At 41.4% G+C, this 17,812-nt stretch overlaps 1 long non-coding RNA gene across 1 annotated transcript in view; it reads right to left on the reverse strand.

The window, feature by feature from the left end:
• Positions 1 to 6,865: 6,865 nt before the first annotated feature.
• Positions 6,866 to 17,812, reverse strand: part of LOC311265155 — a 46,715-nt gene continuing 35,768 nt past the window's right edge. Inside the window, exon 3 of the long non-coding RNA XR_014623544.1 lies at positions 6,866 to 7,247. This is a non-coding gene — a long non-coding RNA (uncharacterized lncRNA). The remainder of the gene's footprint in view (positions 7,248 to 17,812) is intronic.

The following is a 17,812-nucleotide window of genomic DNA, read 5'->3' on the forward strand; positions in this document are numbered from 1 at the left end:
CTCAAAACACCCCTCTGTTCAGCTAGAGTGCTCTTTGTATAAAAGACACCCCCTGCGTCCCTGGAATGGTTCTTATTTGCAATCCATCTCTATTCTGTTTGCCACTCTTTATTTATTTATTTTTTTCCCCCTGATTCTCATTGTCTCACTGCAGCCAATTCTGGCCCTCCAAACAAAACATGAAAAACATTTGAATTGAAATGACATGATTGTTTTCCATTGAAATGCAATCAAGCTTTCGATGAGTTCTTGTTCTCTCTTTCATTGCCACCCCCTCTTGCTTTGCCAATATCTGCATAGAAGGTTAGAAAAATAATTTAACAGGATGTGGAGATATTCTTAAGCTCCCGGTCCGTCTGACCCTCGACTGCTATTTAAAAAACACAATACCTGATTCCTCCTGATACACAGAGATTTGGACTGAGAAGTCTCCTGTTCAGATCAGTGCTTCACAAGCGATATTTAGAGCCTTAAGAGGATTATACTTTTCCATTTTTCCATCCATCTGCATTGTAGAGCATTTAACATGAAGGCCACTCTACTAAATATAGTGCTTAAAGTCTGTTAACCAGGCTTTTTGTCCTGCTTCCCCCGTGATGAAATTAAGGATAAAATCAGCGAGAGAAAAGTGTGTTCTTCTCCGTGCAACGTGAAGAATGGGCATGGAGATGTGATTTACAGACATGGCTGTCAGATTACTGGCTCCAGCTGTGGCTGAAGGAGAGGCCGTGCGCTCGCTGTGTTTCCTCTCGCCGCTCGTTGCAGCGCAGCGCAGTGTGGGGCTGCGCTTTGTCATGCAGCAGGGTCGAGAGGGTCGGAGCACGGGCTGCTTCCCTCTCCGCTCACGGACGAGAGAGCTACACCACGGTCCAAGACCCATTTTGTCTTCTGCCTCCTTCTTCTTGTTCTACCCCTCCCCCCCGTCCGCCCATCGCAGCTCAATTAATCTAGGATGCCTAAGTGACCCTGAGAGAAGCCACTGTGCATGACTTAAATTACTCCCTGCGCTACAAATTACAGCCACTGAAGACACTTACGCTTTCTTCATCCTCAAGCTACCTCTCACTCTCACTGACTCTCTCCCTCTCTCTCTCTTTGCTGCTCGTCCTCTGTCCTCCCAAGTTGGCCGTCGCACGTCTCCGCAGCTCACGTGATTTAATTAGATTCCTTGTTGTCATGTTCTTTACTGCTTTTGTCAAAGGTTGTTGTTGTCATTTTAACTGGAGCTGTAAATTAAATGCAGGGCGAGCTGCCATTCACACACACACACTTGCATTAACTTCCACACACACACATGCACATTACACTTCCACACACCCCTGCATATTCAAGTAATGAGCAGCGTAATTGTAAACAGTAAAATATTTACTGGCTCTTGGCGAATGTTACCGTTGCCTCTTGTGAGAAAAACAATGTTATCTTAGGACCTTGACGAGCAAGAGAGATGATACTTGGCAGTTGGTGTCGGCAGTGGATGATGGATGTTAAATTCTTTGGGTTAACTTTCAAACTATTGCTAAACAGTGGGTGTCATCGTGCCATGTATGTTGACGAAAAACACTGTTGTGTCTGGTCTGGGCAGTCAGAGTTCAGCTCTCCAGTCTGCTCCCTCAGAGGGCCCGAGGAGTCCTGACCCTGCACAAACTCTCAGCAGCCGAGCGTTTCCAGCTGGACCTGCTTCAACTCACCGGCTACAACGTCTCAGGAACAACCCTCTAGGGTGTGCAGAGGACCTTGGCATGGCAATAGACACGGCTGATTTATCGCAGAGCACCGCTGTAGGACAAAAAAGACGCAATGTTCAAATTAAAGATGTCACCATCCAGGCGTTAACTTGGAAATTAACAAATGAGGGAGCTTATGGAACCTCGCATTTATCTCTCGAATCTACTCGTTTGAAAATTTCAAGAGATGGCACTGAAAAATTAATGAGGTGTTTTATTATTTTCTAGCTTCAGCTGGTCCACCTCTAGAGTTAATAAAACTGTCAATATTAAAATCCCCTCTCATGCAGGAAAGGATTTATGTCACTGTTTAGTGCGTGGTTATTTTCCATGTGTTATGTCTCTAGTTTTTATACAGCAATATAACAATGCAGGCCAGATATGGAGATGTCTGTGAAGCAGTCATTGTGTCAATGTAATAATGGTGCATTTGAGTTATGTGTCTGGGGAACACAGGATGGCGGCCCCCCCATTACCTACACTCCCCACCATCTGTGCCACATTTCACTCTGGTAATTCTGCAGCGCCTTCTCTCTCTCTCTCATGCTGTCTCTCTGATTGTCTCCTCCTATATCTCGCTTCCTTTTTGTCTCTCATGCTCACACACATGTTGATTCATTTTGTGTGATGGAGTCAGTCGACACCAAAAGTATTTATAGAGCATGACTGGGATTATATTAAACTGCCTCCAGCTAGATGCTAGTGCGTTCAGAAGTTGTCTAGATTATTCTTAAATAAGGAAAAATTGATCCGTGCAATGTCAATAGGTTCAAGCTACACTGTGTGTGGGGAAGAGCTTTGACTGATGCTTTTTTTTTTTTCTTCTCAGACTTGGTCTGCATTGTTGTTAAATGGGTTCTGGTGTTTGCTCAAAAGACATAATGGAAAGAGTCACAGTTGATGGATGTTACTGTCGAAAATGAATACGAATGCGTTAAATCAGCAATGATTATTTTTCTAGTCATTATTAATTCTAGATTTGCTTAGGCGAATAGATTTGTTTTTTGGATTGATGCCCAAGTACTGTGTCATGAAGCATTCATTATTCAAAAATGCAACGGAAACTAGGGCGCTCCTGTTGGAAACTGTGAGAGAAATAATGCTGAAAGGTTTTAGAAAGCCCTTTCATGTCCTGTTTATGTTAAAGGGGCTTTTTTGACTTCTAGAGTGCAAGAACGGGTATTGTAGCAGCTAATTTAATTGCCATGGATGTCAGAGTATATTTCGAGTGTGTCCTGTCAAGCCACAGAAAAAAAGGGAAACTTTGCAGTGTTTGTCATACTCAAAGATTCCTCTGGCAAGAAAATCAGTTATTCGCCTCGCACAACAACAGATGCTGTATATAAATTATGTACTGAAGTCATTAGAAATTTTTCCTGAATGGCTAAAAAGCAATTTCATGATTTGGTGCATAAGTGGAGAGCTCTTTGGAGATTTTTTTCATTACCGTGAATGTGTTTTAACCCGTGCAAACACCTGATAAGTTTCAGTACAACAATTTGTGTTAACTTTTTGCATTTCACGCTCCTGGGCCCAAGTCCCTCTGAAAAGGCTATGTCTTTGGTGTTTGTTGATCCTAACATGCTGTGCATTTCTGATCATGTTTCAAAGGTGGTGATTGAAGTCATGATTCTCTTCTTGACTGATGTCGTATAATTGGGCTGGGTGTCTGTTGTTAGTGTCTGATGAAAGATCTCCTCTCATCCACAGCTGGTCTGCTACCTTTGATGGCACTCGTTTTAATCTTCGTGATGCATCCCCAAAACTCATTTTAAAGTTAGGATTTACTGATGAGGCGAGACAAAGTTGGAAAAACCGTCGCTTGTGAAGGTTTTCCGTTTCGCAGGGCAATCATTTTAGTGAAGTTTTAAATGGCAAATGATTCTGCGAGTAAGGTGAGACGCCCTGACTACAATCATCGCTCCGAGAGTTAAATGGGGATTTGTGTGGGCAAGTATATCTGGAGAGGTCAAATTAGTCTAATATCCTCCGACAGCTGAAGATGCAGTTTCTTCATTAAGACAGCTAGTGTCAGCATTTTTCTGGCTACATGATGGGGACTAATAATTAATCCGAGGCCCACGAAAGAAGCTGGCAGGTTACATCCCGTGTTGACCTTTCCTCATCCAGGTACCATACAGGGTTTAAATGGAAAAGTAAAAAACTTCAGGCATAATGAGTGCGGGAGCATGGCTGTCCATCATGCCTGTCGATCACCAGTGTAATACAGGACACTCAACCTCTCTCTTACAGCTGATCTGCATATTTACAGTGATGTTGACGTGAGTTGAGCAGGACAAGGGTGGAGGCAACAATGCCATTTTTAATTGCTTCCCACAGATGCTCATTGATGTCTGTTTCCCCAATTTGGAAAACAGTTGAGCTAATCAGAGCTTTGTAGGTGGGTGAAGTTGGAGTAATTTTCCAGAGCCAGGAGAGGGTTAGGGTTAAAATCCACGAAAAGACAACTCTTGGCATATTTATACTTTTTGATTCCTTCTTATAACAAATCGAGTGCCCTGAGCTACCACGGCTGCAGCTTCTGCATCGACTAGAAACGCTGTAATCAGAGCAGACGTAGCTCTCACTACTGATTGGTTAAGGCAAATAAATCAAACTAACCTACCCTCCCAAACATAAATCAAACATGAAGAAAATATCAGGCTGAACTATGCCCTGACTGTCGTTAGAAGACAGGACGCAAACCCCTGTCTCCAGTGTCAAAGTCATGCAGCTTTTTTACCCATCAATCCACCTTGACTTCCTTCCTGTGGCATTTGCAAATATGACTTGTTCCTGCATGTCTTCGAAATTATAGCCTACATATTTTCTTTTCTTTCTTTTTTTCATTCCATTCAACAATCACGGTCTCTACATTGATGTTTGTGAAAGATGACATGGAAAAAACGTGTTTTTCATGACAAAAAATCACATGTTTTTGTGGTATTTCAAGCCATCTTTGGACTTATTCTAGCTGTAAGTACCACCGATCGTCTGGACTTTTGTGTGAGGTGGAGTTGGTCTAATGTTTCTTCTTTTCTTACATTGTACAGGCATACATCCAACAACCCATAATATTTTCCTCTTCCTCATATTGACATTGTGAGTCACAACAGAAATGAGTTAAATGAAAGAGGATATTGTAACGAAGAAAGAAAACCGTATGGAAGGGTTTTGAATATACCGTACTTCTTTTATTTGTGCATTTCGTCGGGTGAGCGAGCGTCCCTGAATCTGGAGGAGGTTTGTTTAGGCATTTGTTGCATCTGACGTTGCTGGCCGCGGTTGTCATCTTCTGGTTAAATGATGCGTGAAAGTGAATATCCATCTTCTGTGATCAAAAGCGCTGTGTGATGGCGGTACGATACATGCATTATAAACAACCTGGCTGCTGGTGAGAACGCCACACTGGGCTCTGAACCTCAGATGGAGGAACGCACCCTTTCAGGATTTCTTTTATGTTTACGACTTGGACAACATATTTTGAACTCCCTGTTTGCTCTGTATTCTTTTGTCCAATCCATCAACTTTGGCCCACAACAAACAAATGCCATTCCTTACAAAGAAGCCTGGAGAAATGGACTGTGTTGCTACCCCAGGTCTCACTTTAAAGACCCGCGCATACAATTAAAGTAAGCCAGGAAGTGGAAAGTGGAAAATCTGTGAAACATTTGTTCACATTAGCACTTTGAGCGGAGAATAAATAGCCTGCTGCGTAAGGGTAGGGGAGCATTATGTGATGTAACAGGCTTATTTGTGAAAACACAAGCGCTGAAGCAAGGGAGAGTCGGAGGAGGGGTTGCAGCATTTAAGTGCACAGCGAGAAATCACTCAGCCTACCTGAAAAAAGTCTTCAGGCGGCCAACTCAGCTGACTGGGGAGAAATACCACAGCCATTAAAGCCCTCTCAACACCTGTGTGGATTTCATAAATTGAAACTGTCCAAGTCTGGAGAGTGAAAGAGCGAGAGGAGGGGAGGGAGGTGGGGAGGTGGGGGGGTGTACAGACAGGTGCCGAGTAAAAGGTGGGATGAAGAAAAGAGACGGACAGGGCAGCCGAGAAGAAGTGAGAGCAAAATGGAGGAATGTCCACTCCTGCTTCCTGTGATTAAAGTGCTATTATTTAAATGTCAGCATCCGTCTGTCTTTGTGTCGCTCTATAAAAGGAGCAAACTCATGCGAACACTGGACAACGTGTTACTGTCGTCTTTATTTCCATTAGTTTTGGAACAAAGGGAAAACACTGAACCCCGAATGTTTAATCGCTTTTGCATTAATCTGTCCATTTAAATACAACCTTACAGTGTTGAGTATTTGTGCGCGAGCGAGCGAGAGAGAAACAGAGAGAGAGAGAGTCGTCTCACTCCCTCTGTTGATGCACACAGAACAAGGTTAATTACTTTTCTGACCTTCTCCGGAAGCTTAAAGAAATATTCCAATCATAGCCTGAATAGATAGCGCAACCAGAGATGCTGAGTCAATGGCCGAACAGTGAAAAATGAAACACTGCTGAATCTTTTAAGTGTAATTTTATTTACCTCCGCCATTACTTATCAAATGTTTCAATAAAACTGTCTGTGACACTCATTTAATGTCACCGGGGAGGAAGTTTTCCACCTGCAGCTGCTCGCTTAATTTGATAAAATATGTATGCAAAGCAGCCAGCTTTTTTTTTTTTTACATTACATTTATAAAAAAAGACAAAAACGAAAACAACCTTAAACAGTTCTTTCTGATATGAATCATCAGGCTGTCCTTTATAAATTTTGCACAGACTACATTGTATGTTTCAGGGATATGATGAAAGTCTTTTCTTCATGCCCCAGCAGAGTGGAAGTCTTTCACAGTGTAACATTTTCTGATCAAAAGCTTATAACATCAGTGACAAACTCCATATTATACCATTTTCTCTGCATGTGGGAAGACCATGTTACAGATATAGCCTTAGAAATATATATCATCACATCACCATAAGTGCTTTAAGTATAGTTCTGGGAGTTGTACCATACAAAAGCATCTGAGAGTCACTGGAGACTGAACCCATTAAGCTGTGACGATTCGTAAATGGATTTTGTAGTGGACACAGAAGCGGACACCAAACAGGGAGTAGATTAAAGGGTAATTTATTGAACACGATGAACTTTAGGCAGGTGGAGGTGGAGAGCTCCGACTCAGGCAGATGTCTCTGTGTGAGGAGACGGAGGAGACTGTGCGAGCAGGCTGCGTGCTCGGGGGAATCCAGAGCGTGCAGAGTGGCAGAGGTGCCGGCGGCTGGGTGGCGTTTGGCCGAGGAGCCGGTCCAGGAGAAGCTCACACAGTGAGGAAGCGGAGAAACAGGCAAAGTTAGAGTGAAGGCAAAAAAACCAATCTAGAAACACTTGAAATCACTAGGATCGTTTAGGTAGACCACGTACCGACTCGAGCTGGTGATAATAATCTGGCAGCAAGCAGAGACCAGACCACGGTATAAGAAGGGGAGCTGATTACTCCAGCAGGAAACCACACCCAGCCTCTCCCAGCACCTCTGAAACACAAAGCAAAATAAAAACCACGAAAACAAGCCACAGTAAAGTCCAAACCATGGCATTAGCAATGAATGCTATCGTTTTTTTTTTCCAGATCACAAACAAGCATGTAAACCAAAATAAGTGTTGTCCAGTATTACTTACCTTACATTACAAAGTAGTAAAACACATTTTTTCTAAAGCTGAGTTGTAATATTTAAAATCAAAAGCTTATAACATCAATGACAAACTCCACATTGTACCATTTTCTTTTACTACAAGTCCATTTTACAGCTATAGCCTTAGGGATATACAGTATATCATCACTTCACCATAAATGCTTTCAGTACAGTTCTGGGAGTTGTACCATTCAAAAGCATCTGAGAGTCACTGGAGACTGAACCCATTAAGCATGAGAGACGTACAAGTGTGATTGCAGTCAGGTTTTTTTTCCAGATCACAAGCAAGCATGTAAGCCAAAAATGAAAGCTTTGGTTATTTATGAGTACCCAGTGGTGTTGCCCAGTATTTATCACTTACGTCACAGAGTCATAAAAACACATGTTTTTCCAAAGCTTATTTAGATTTACGCCAGGATGAGTTGCAACATTTAAAACTCACAACCTGATTTTTGATACCAAACTAAAGTGATGACTGGAATAATTTTAACTGTGCCTGCAGGGAATGTTGTCGGCACGGTAATGAATATTTTCACTTTACAAGAGAAATGACACCGCTTACACCTGGGAATTTGGAGCTGCATAACAGAAGTAATTAGGATTTTGGATATACTGACTGAGATAATGTTTTGAGCAACAACCCCTGATAAAAATCTTGATTGAAACATGTTCTGACTGAATACAGGACGTAAGAGAGGAGAGAAACACCAAAAATACACCCGTGAATGTGAGCTAAACTCGTATTTAAACTTGTATTGGTAGGTACAGTGTTTTAATTTCAAAGGATGTGATTCCTCTAGGCTGTCAGACAGCAGAGAATCATTCTGCCGCCATTACAGAAATAACAGTTTCGTAGCCAACAGCACTTTAAGCTATTAGATGCATTGTAAGGAAGATAGTGGCCTTGCTGGATGAGCAGCTGCGTTTTTATTCCTGAATGTCTCAAACTTGTATGAAAGCCCATTTAAATAGGGCTTTATTAGGTGCCCGAACGTGATCACCCCATCCATACATCCATTTAAGTCATTAATACTGTCAGTGTGCCTCAAAGTGGCTCCAATTGTCAGACTATTTGACATGCATTCATCTGTCTTCCTGGCTGATCCGCGTTGGCAGCCACCCACAATCTCTCCAAGCTCAATTTGATCTCCAGGATAAACAAACCCAAAACAATTAAAAGAGATATGAGGGTTGACAAAATAATTAACATGGGGCCAGTGTGACTCTAGGGGGGGATTGTGCGCAGTCAACACAAGACGAATAAACAAATAATCATTTGGGTGGTTGAGCAACGAACATATTAATTGTGTGTACAGCGTAAAAAAAAAAAACCTTAGAGAAAATAATCTTCACAGAAATAGATGGCTACATTCTTCATCGCCCTCTCCCAAACACACACACAACTTGATAAAAACAAACAGTGATCCTCGACTCATTCACTTATTGACTTATATCTGATGTCAAAACAGTGGGCACCGAAGCCGATCTCGGCGGTCTGGTCTTTAGTTCAGATGCGCGCGCTTGCATGCAGGGGATTATCATTGCTGAAGGTGTTTCTCGATTTAGAAGTCAAGCCCACGGCCACAGCCTCCTCAGGTGAGCGCGGTAGACATTAACTTTGAAACGTCACTGATTTGCCACAAATTGCTCCAGGCTTTGAATGATAATGATAATCCTCACCAGTGGAAGTTTTTTTGAGCACAAATCTTCAGTGTTTAATTATAATACGCATAAGTGTTGAAAAGCAGGTCAACATGAAACTCTTGAAATGCTAATGTTTGTCGCTGTATGTCTGAATGCTAATATGTATATCAGGATATCGTTTCAGCCTCAATAAGGAGATCGTCTTGCACAGTTGGTGTACTATTACAGTACATGTTCCGGGAAACACACACACAGACTGTTATTGCCTACTGAGACTAAAGCTGGATGTTTATCTGTGTTACCCAGAGGTGAGAGTCAATGGGGGGCAGCTTTTAGCAGCTGCATGTGTAAGTGCCATGCTGTCCCTTTGCTGCATCTGGGTAAAAGCACTGAAGAGAAATTGAGGGTGCAACCACTCTGGCTATAATGGAGGAGATGTGCTTCTGGTTATCATGATGAGGTCAACAAAATAACCCGGGACTCTCAGAAAAATTTCATATATACAGAAATGGACCACATTTTGTGTAAGCTGCTACGCAAAAAAATCAAATATTCAAAGTATTACATGCACACTGACGCAGGCACATTTTTTTCAGTAGCACTAATTCATGTTTTTTTTCCAGAAACAGTTGATTACAGACTACGTGTGATGTGAAAGATGACGCTTGTGGAGACAAACCCACAGAGATGTGTTGTCCTGCTCTGCAGTTCCCCTCAGCTCCCCCTTTAGCCTCGCTCAGCACATTGTTTCACCTCTCTTTAATCCTGTTTTCACCAGCAGCATGCAGGTGTTTTAGGCAAACAGCTGATTACTGTTGATGATTGTTTTGTTTAATTCTGACAGTTGGTTCAATCCTTTCAGTAGTTTTTGTCTAATCCTGCTCACAAACCAACCAACAAATGGACATGGGTGAAAACGTAACAATACTTATTTGCTTTAAGTCTGCCCACTAGTGGTCAACTAACCCTACAGCTTTAAACAAAACCATGTAGCTAAATCATTTTAGATAGATATCTGGAAATTGGACTGAAGAAGTCAATAAGAAGTTCCAATCCAAAGAAATAAAGTGCAGAGGTGGATGAGATAACAACAAAGATCGTATTGTTCCCATGCAGAAAATGGTTGTCAATGCTTGTAAGGTGGCAAGAGTACTGGCACTATATGCCAGATGCAAAATGCAAAGACGGACAGTGGACAAAAGTAAACCTTTGAAAAAGACTGAAATATAAACTCAACCTCAGCCTCAAAAGTGGCCATTAAATTTAATCACCACCTCCAACAACCTCAACAAAACTCATTATGAGCGTCACTAAACTTCACGAAACTGAGAACATGTGGCTTGTTGTGTAACTCTCTATCCTCAGCTTCCCACAGAAACTGCCTGGTTCCTGACAGTGTGGCAGTGATTAGTTGATTAGTCTCCCCCCGTGTTACCTCCAGGAGTGTTGGTATTGCGCATGGACGAAGTTCCCTGTAGCACCCAGACTGCTCCTCATCTGGCTCCGACCATGGCTGTGATTTTCCCTCAAAGAGGCTGCTGGCTGTGTTGCAACTTCACAACACACACACGCACACACACAAAACACATCCGCAGACTTACTCACACACACAGAGAGACCAACATGATAACAACACAGCCCTCAGGACAAGGACTGAATGGCCTTCGTTGTGTGGATAAAGAGAAAATGCAGGGCTGATTATGATTACCAGAGATTATTCCTTTTATAAAAAAAAAAACACAGATCCCTCAGGCAGAGAGCGCAAAACTTCACATCATGATCAATAGCACAGATTAAACTCCAAAGAGCCAAGTAACTCCTCTTCATTTTAAAGTTTACAGCATAGCCAGCAGAAGCAATGCACCCCGTCTGCCTCCATGTCTTTAGTTTTGGGTATTGCAGCAAGACTAAGATATTAATTTTGCCGTTCCACCTCTATGTGAACAATGCAGCTCACTAGAACAACAGGACACATCTCTTTCATATACCTTTAAAGACTCAGATACATTGCAGGAACCAGCAATCTGCAGGAGGCTGAAAACAAGCATCAAAATAAGCCCAGCCCTCCCACACACACACACGGTTAATATGGCCTCACTAACCTCAGCACTCTGTTAATTTATAATTCTTTGTTTCCATTTAATTACGAGAAATGCTTTTGATAAAGAGGCTGGCATTCAATTGAGCCTGCGTGACCTTGATTTTTATGCAAAACAAGTGTTTCGGTATCAATTTAAGTGCCCCTTTGCATATTTGCACATTCACTTTAACAGAAGTGGATGCAAGCATGTTTGTGTGTGTGTGTATATATCAGCAGTGGTGGTGTTTGTGACATGTGTGCACACATATCACCCAGGTCCTCAGGTCCTCTTATCAAAGTCTGAAGCTTTTCACTCTCTGTTGTTGTCTGGGAGCAGAGTCGCCACACCTCCACCCTCGCCCCCGCCCCCACCTCATCCCCGGAGGGTGTCAGCCCCAGCTGGAGTGCCGGAGATCAGGCTGAGCTATGAGAAATGCCCCCTGAGGAGCTGTGAGGTGGACCAGGGTTCAGCTGGGGCAAACACTGCTAAATGCCCTGGGATGGCTCAGATCCGACAGGTTGGGTCAGAGGAAGAAGGGAGGTGGGGAATGTGTGTGCGAGTGTGTTGGGAGGATAGGATGTAGGGAGCCTTGTAGCATTTCATACCAATGTAGGTCACTTCTGACAGACCAGATGGAAGTAGATTGATGTGTTGAGAGAAAGTCAGAATTAGCACTGCTGCGTTCTTAATATGCAGTTAATTTCACATGGTTATGCTCTCAAAGACTGACTTTAATATTATATTCCTGCAAATTAGATAAATATGTATATATATTCCGACAGTTGATAACCTCCACAGGGGTATTTGAATAGGTAACAGAACAGATTAGCATTAGGAGTAGGAGCAGTGTGTAGGCAATCAAGCAAACCAGGGTGCATGTATTTGCGTACGAGAGCTGTCCGAAAAGATAACATACTGTATAAGTAGAAAAGTGAAAATGAGGTGAGGGGTAGAGAAAGGACAGATGTGTGCAGGGTGTTTCGAAAAATCTGCTGGTGCAGCAACACAGCAGGGAATGAGTTTGACCAAAAGAAATTAAAATCTGATAATAAAATGGGGGAATATGTTCGTATCATCTCATTACCTTAAGGTAATGTAAGTTGGGGGGGGGGGGAGAAATACCATCAGTACAGATTTCATTTCCCCAAATTTACACTTTGATCTCTAAACACTCTGCTCTCACAAATGAGATGAAACTATTCAATTTCACACATTTTAACTGCTCAGTATTGACTTGTTCATGAAGAAACCTTATTTGTGGGAACAGGCCAAGTACGAAAAACTTGAGCATGCTGTGTAATTGAAAAAATGACAGGATTAATTTAAATCACCACATCAGTCGATAGTTTGTAAACAAGATTTTTTTTCATAGGCTACAATTATCAGTGAATGTGTCTATTTACTATTCTACAAAACTCTTGTTTCTAGGAAATATGATGCAATGAGGCTGTTTAACTCAACCTGTGAATCTTACAGCCAGTGCAGCTCTCCATCAACGCTATATGGTACGTGTTTACTAACTTATTCAACTTTCTCAAATTGAAAAATTATCTTTTAAATTGAAAAACATCAGATGTGTGATTCATGGCGGGATAAAAAATGTATTTGTCTTTCTCCATTCACTACCATACATTTTTTTCTGAAATAAGGTCCCATAGGTGGTCCACCAGAAGAGGCACGACTTCGGCTCTCTGTATTTGCTGAGGTGGGGACGTGACCCACTCAAAATTCAAAACAAAGCTTTCCCGATTTCAGGGGTACTCCAAAAGCAGGCTACTTATTTTCTAGCCAGTTTTGCCAGCTGAAATAACACTATTGCTGGAAGATGTCTTGCTTGCTTGCTTTAAGAATTTTAAATGTGATGGTTACGTACACACACACACGTTCAGTGTATCCCACACACGTGACTGAAGTTAAAGCAGCATTTCCCGGGCAAAAACTCAACATCCTCACCAGCTGATGAGTCATGAGACAAGAAAATCAAGATACAGCATTGTTCTTGTGTTGCAGTGTAAGTCCCAGTATTAGGATGCTCAGTCAGTGACATCATGGTATTTAGTACTCTATGAGTGCTTCGCAAATGCACAAACATATTTTGTAATCTTATTGTTGTTGCTATCATTGTAGATTCAATTTGTACTGTGATAACATAAAAGTCATGCGCACACACTGTCAGACGATCTGGATAAAAGCATTCATTAAATGACCTTGTTTTGTTTTATATTGGTTATGGGATCATCTACCCGTCTTTATTGAGGGTGTAGCAGTTTTACAGCTGCTGAGCTGCTGTTACAAGCTCAGGTGGTAAATTGCATTGCTTTAAATTTGTATTTGAGTGAGGCTGCACTAAAATGGAGTCAGAGATAGAGAGCAGCCACCTGTGTGTGTCGGCCACAGTCAGATGTGCCGGGCCGGGGAGTTTTTTTTAGAAAGTTGAAGAAATGCAATTTGGTTTGACTTCTTTTTGAATTACATTTCCATGTCATCCTACAGTCAATTGAAACCTTTGTTATATTGTTGTCACGTTGTGACAAACGAAGCTGTCCTCCTCTGATGATGTGAACTTTTTATAAACATCTGTGGTTCCTTTTATACCTTTAAACTTTCTTTCAAATGTGCATTTTGTCCAATTTGTGTCAAAGCAGGCTTAAACTGCAGGAGTATAGATATTTTAACAAATAAAGCTGCCACCAAACAAAAACCTGAAATGATGGCATTTATCAGGAGCCTCAAAGGAAGATATGCACAGCGGTTTCCGTCTCCAGCAGGAGCAACTGCAGACTCTGTGTCAGTGTCTTGCCTCTATACATCACTTGCTTACTTTTCATTTGCTTCACAGCACTCCACAGAGAGGAAGAGAGAAAGACTGACTGATTAAAACACACAGCAGAATTTCAAGCCTCCCTGTGAATGTGACTCTGTGTTGGTGGAGAGCAGGTGAGGCAGAGCACCAAAAAAAACCAAAAAAAACAAAGCTGTTGACAATCGTTTTCCTTTTCTTTTTTGCTATAATTGTGAACGCAATTATTTCAAAAACAATTGGAATCACTTAGCACATATTATCTTCTCCAACAACAATACGCCACATATTTTTTGACTTTTCTGTTTTACGTGTCTGATTTACTTTGTTCTTCTTTTTGTCATTCAAAAATCACGACGGCGCTGTTTAACATAGACGCGTTAACCTAGCAAGCACTTTAAAGTACAACGGGGACTAGATGAAAAACATGTCTGCCCCACCTGAGGGCAGTCATTTAGCATAAACACTCACAAATATATAAATGCAAAAAAAAAAAAGATGACAAAGAAAGGGCTTTTCAACTGTTTTCAGATCTTCTGGATAAATGAATTGTAAATCTGTGTTGTGGGGAATTAGTTTTTTATCATTGCAACCAACAACGATTGCTCACATTTTGACAGCATATTAAAGGAGACATATTGTGCTCATTTTCCGGGTTCATACATTTATTTTAGGTTACTGCTGGAATAGATTTACATGTTTAATTCTCAAACAAACACGTCAGTTTTCTCATACTGTTCAGTCCTGCAGCACTGTATTCACCCTCTTTCTGAAACGCTCTGTTTCATCAGTCAAGACCTTTTTACATGCACAAGAACATACATAACACGCTTATATGCTTCAACACACAATGCAAAATCAGTTCAACAAAAGTTCTAAACAACAAAAGCCTTGTGTGAATGACACAATCCAAAATCGTTTAACAGAAAAGATGAGCAATTCGAGTCAGAGGAGAGAATGAAATGTAATAATAATGCCATAATAATACAGCAACACAATTAAGCAACGACACCAATCATTTGCCCTTAATTCATTTTTCATTGAATACTCCAGTGCACATTGGCGTCAGGCACTGTCAACTGAAAGAGCGGCGGACACAACCAATACATTATGTGGAGGCATTTAATAAAAAATGCAGAGACCATAAAATTCAGTTCAATATTGATGACTGAAAATGAAAAATATCAGTTGTGTTCATTGCTGCAGGCAATTCCCAGCCCATCACAACTATGGCAACATCCTTCCTTTGCATAGTTTGGTAATTAGTCGGATTCAGTCTTTGTTTTTTCCCCGGCCACAGTAAAGAGTGTTGTAACCCTCTTTTTAGCAAACTGTCCTAATCCATTTCCTGGTGTCAAATCAGGTCGATGTCCACTGTGATCTCTCTCTAGCCCAGGTGTGACATCAGACCTATGTCAGCAGACGGATGCTTTCAAACTTCAACCAGACCCTCACCTCATCTCCCCACAGTGACACAGAACAGAGCACTTAGCCTGGGGACGTGCAGCCGGCAGCAGGCTGACCTTGCAGCAGCCTCAGCCGGCACCTCCAGGGGACAGTCCTTGGATGGCAGACAGACCTTCTCTAACATCCCTGGATGCTTTCACAGGCCTCAGACTCACAAGGCTGCTCCCCTTGCAAAGACCTGTGACACTGCTAAAAGCTAGGCCCTGACTGGAGGTCGGTGTGAATGGGACTCTTAAAAGAAAAAAAAAGAAAAGTCTCAGTGAAGAGAAAAAAAAGCTATGTTTCACGGCTGAGAACTAACAAAAGACTCAATAGTTAAGACATCTTTCAGTGAGTTTAGCTTATATTTGAATACTTTATTACATAAAAGGCTGCTTTATATCAACCACTTGAGGATTCTTTCACTTTCTCCACGTTGTGCCTCAGACGAGACAGCAGATTGTCCTATTCATATTTCATTATTTCTGAGCTGCGGAGGTTATGCTCTGTGAATGCGCTTTCTTTGGAATGCTTAAGACTTAAGTTTTCCTCCTGCGAGAGGAAAGATTTACATACAAGCATTTCAGTCTACTTAGTACAAGGACAGGTTTTTTCTCAAATGCTCTTAATTGAACAGAAACTGTTAGACAATCTCCTCAAATCCTCTGAAAGTTTTCATCTATTCATTTAGAAAAATTGCAGCTACTCTATGAAACTATATACATCAACGTCAAACAACATACAGTATATACAGTAACAGATTTATTTGGATTTTTCACCAGAAGTAAAATAAATATAAAATGGAAAAATATTGTCCACCATTTTGTCTTGGCTTCTGCCAAAGTACAAGAAAAGTACAAGCACTACACGTCGTTAAAGACAAAATTCTCCATACAGAAGCCCAAATAGTCAGGTAGCAGCAAATAGGTTACATAAGAGAGAGCATCCTATAAAATAACAGGTGTTCCCTGATGCAGTCATTCTGTTTTCAATGCTTGTATGGCCTATAGGGAATAACAGCCTTCTTATATGTTCTACCTGGCCCTCTGGACCCTGAATTGATGGCCAGATGGGAGCAGCTCAATCTCTGAGTGTAGTGGGTGTGAGGTATCTACAGTTATACGTTGGCCTTTCTGTGTAGAGTGCTGTCAAATATATTGCAAAGTTGTTTTCACGACTTGCCAATCACCTTCCTTGCACTCATGTTGCCGTACCAAGCTGCTACGTTAAATGATAAAAAGCTGTCAGCCGGGCTGCTGAATGCTGAAGTATGTGCTTCCTGATTAAAAACAAACTCTGTGGCTCTCTTTTGTGCTCTCTTCCTTAACGGTAAGGGTCTGACCAATGATTGTGCCCATGTACTTAAAATGATCTACTTCTTTGCTCTTTTGATTCTATGTTATGAACAAATTTTTGTTGTTAAAATTCAAGAAAAGGCTGGTAATGTTGGCAATAAGTGGGACTTAATTGAACACAGTTTATGGCATTGTAGCAAGTTTAAAGCCCCTGAGGCCCCTTTTTTTATGACATTAAATATTCATGAGTAATTAAGTAAAAATCAAAGTTGACATAAAAATAACATCCTTAAAATATGAACACTATGAAACACTCAGCTAATCAGCCTAAGCAGGTCAGCAACCCACCAACTGTAATTATAATTGCAATTTTTATTCAAATGCAGTTAGACTTAGGTTGGTGCACAGATGAATGTGATATCACCTGTGTCCAACTGACCCCAACCCACGGGAAGAGCTCAGAAGAACACGGTGAGGTGCAAAAGTCTGAAACTGCACTGACATATAGTCTAATATTGTCACATAAACCTGGAAATAGATAGTTTGAGGATTCAGAAAAGAAAATGAAAGTGTCAGAAGTCAAATTGTTTTTCTAAGCAAAGAGAGTCTTTCTCAGCATCAATTCATGGCTAGACTCGAGATTTTTACGGGGGCAGTGCATCGAATTTTACAACGCTTTACATAAACTGGATCAGTTGCATCCAAAGCATGCTCAAGCAAACCCAAAGTGACCACAGCATCAGAAGATCAACACATCAGGCTTAGTTCCTTGAGAGATTGAAAAGCAACTTCATAACTGATGAAGAATTCGCCAAATAACCAAACAAGACTCCAATCAGCAAAAGTTCTGTCAGAAGAAAGCTGTCTTGTAGTGGTCTCAGAGGAAGCGGTGGAAGTGGAAGGAAGTGGTCTCAGAGGAAGTGTAGTGGTAGCGGTTTTAAAATCACTTCTCAGGATAGAAACAAGGCCAAATGCTTTTGGTGGGATCAAACAAATACCAGAATTTCACAGTGGTGACTGGAAAAAACTCCTCTGGAGTTGGACACCTGCACAGAATTGACCTGTCGAATCATTTATTATGAACTTGTGGAGTCCATGCCTGCTCGAGCACATGATGTCATTAAAGCAAAAGGGGGAAAT

This window comes from Pagrus pagrus (genome assembly GCF_965226575.1).
Source record: "Pagrus pagrus genome assembly, chromosome: 11".
Taxonomy (NCBI): Eukaryota; Metazoa; Chordata; class Actinopteri; order Spariformes; family Sparidae; genus Pagrus; species Pagrus pagrus.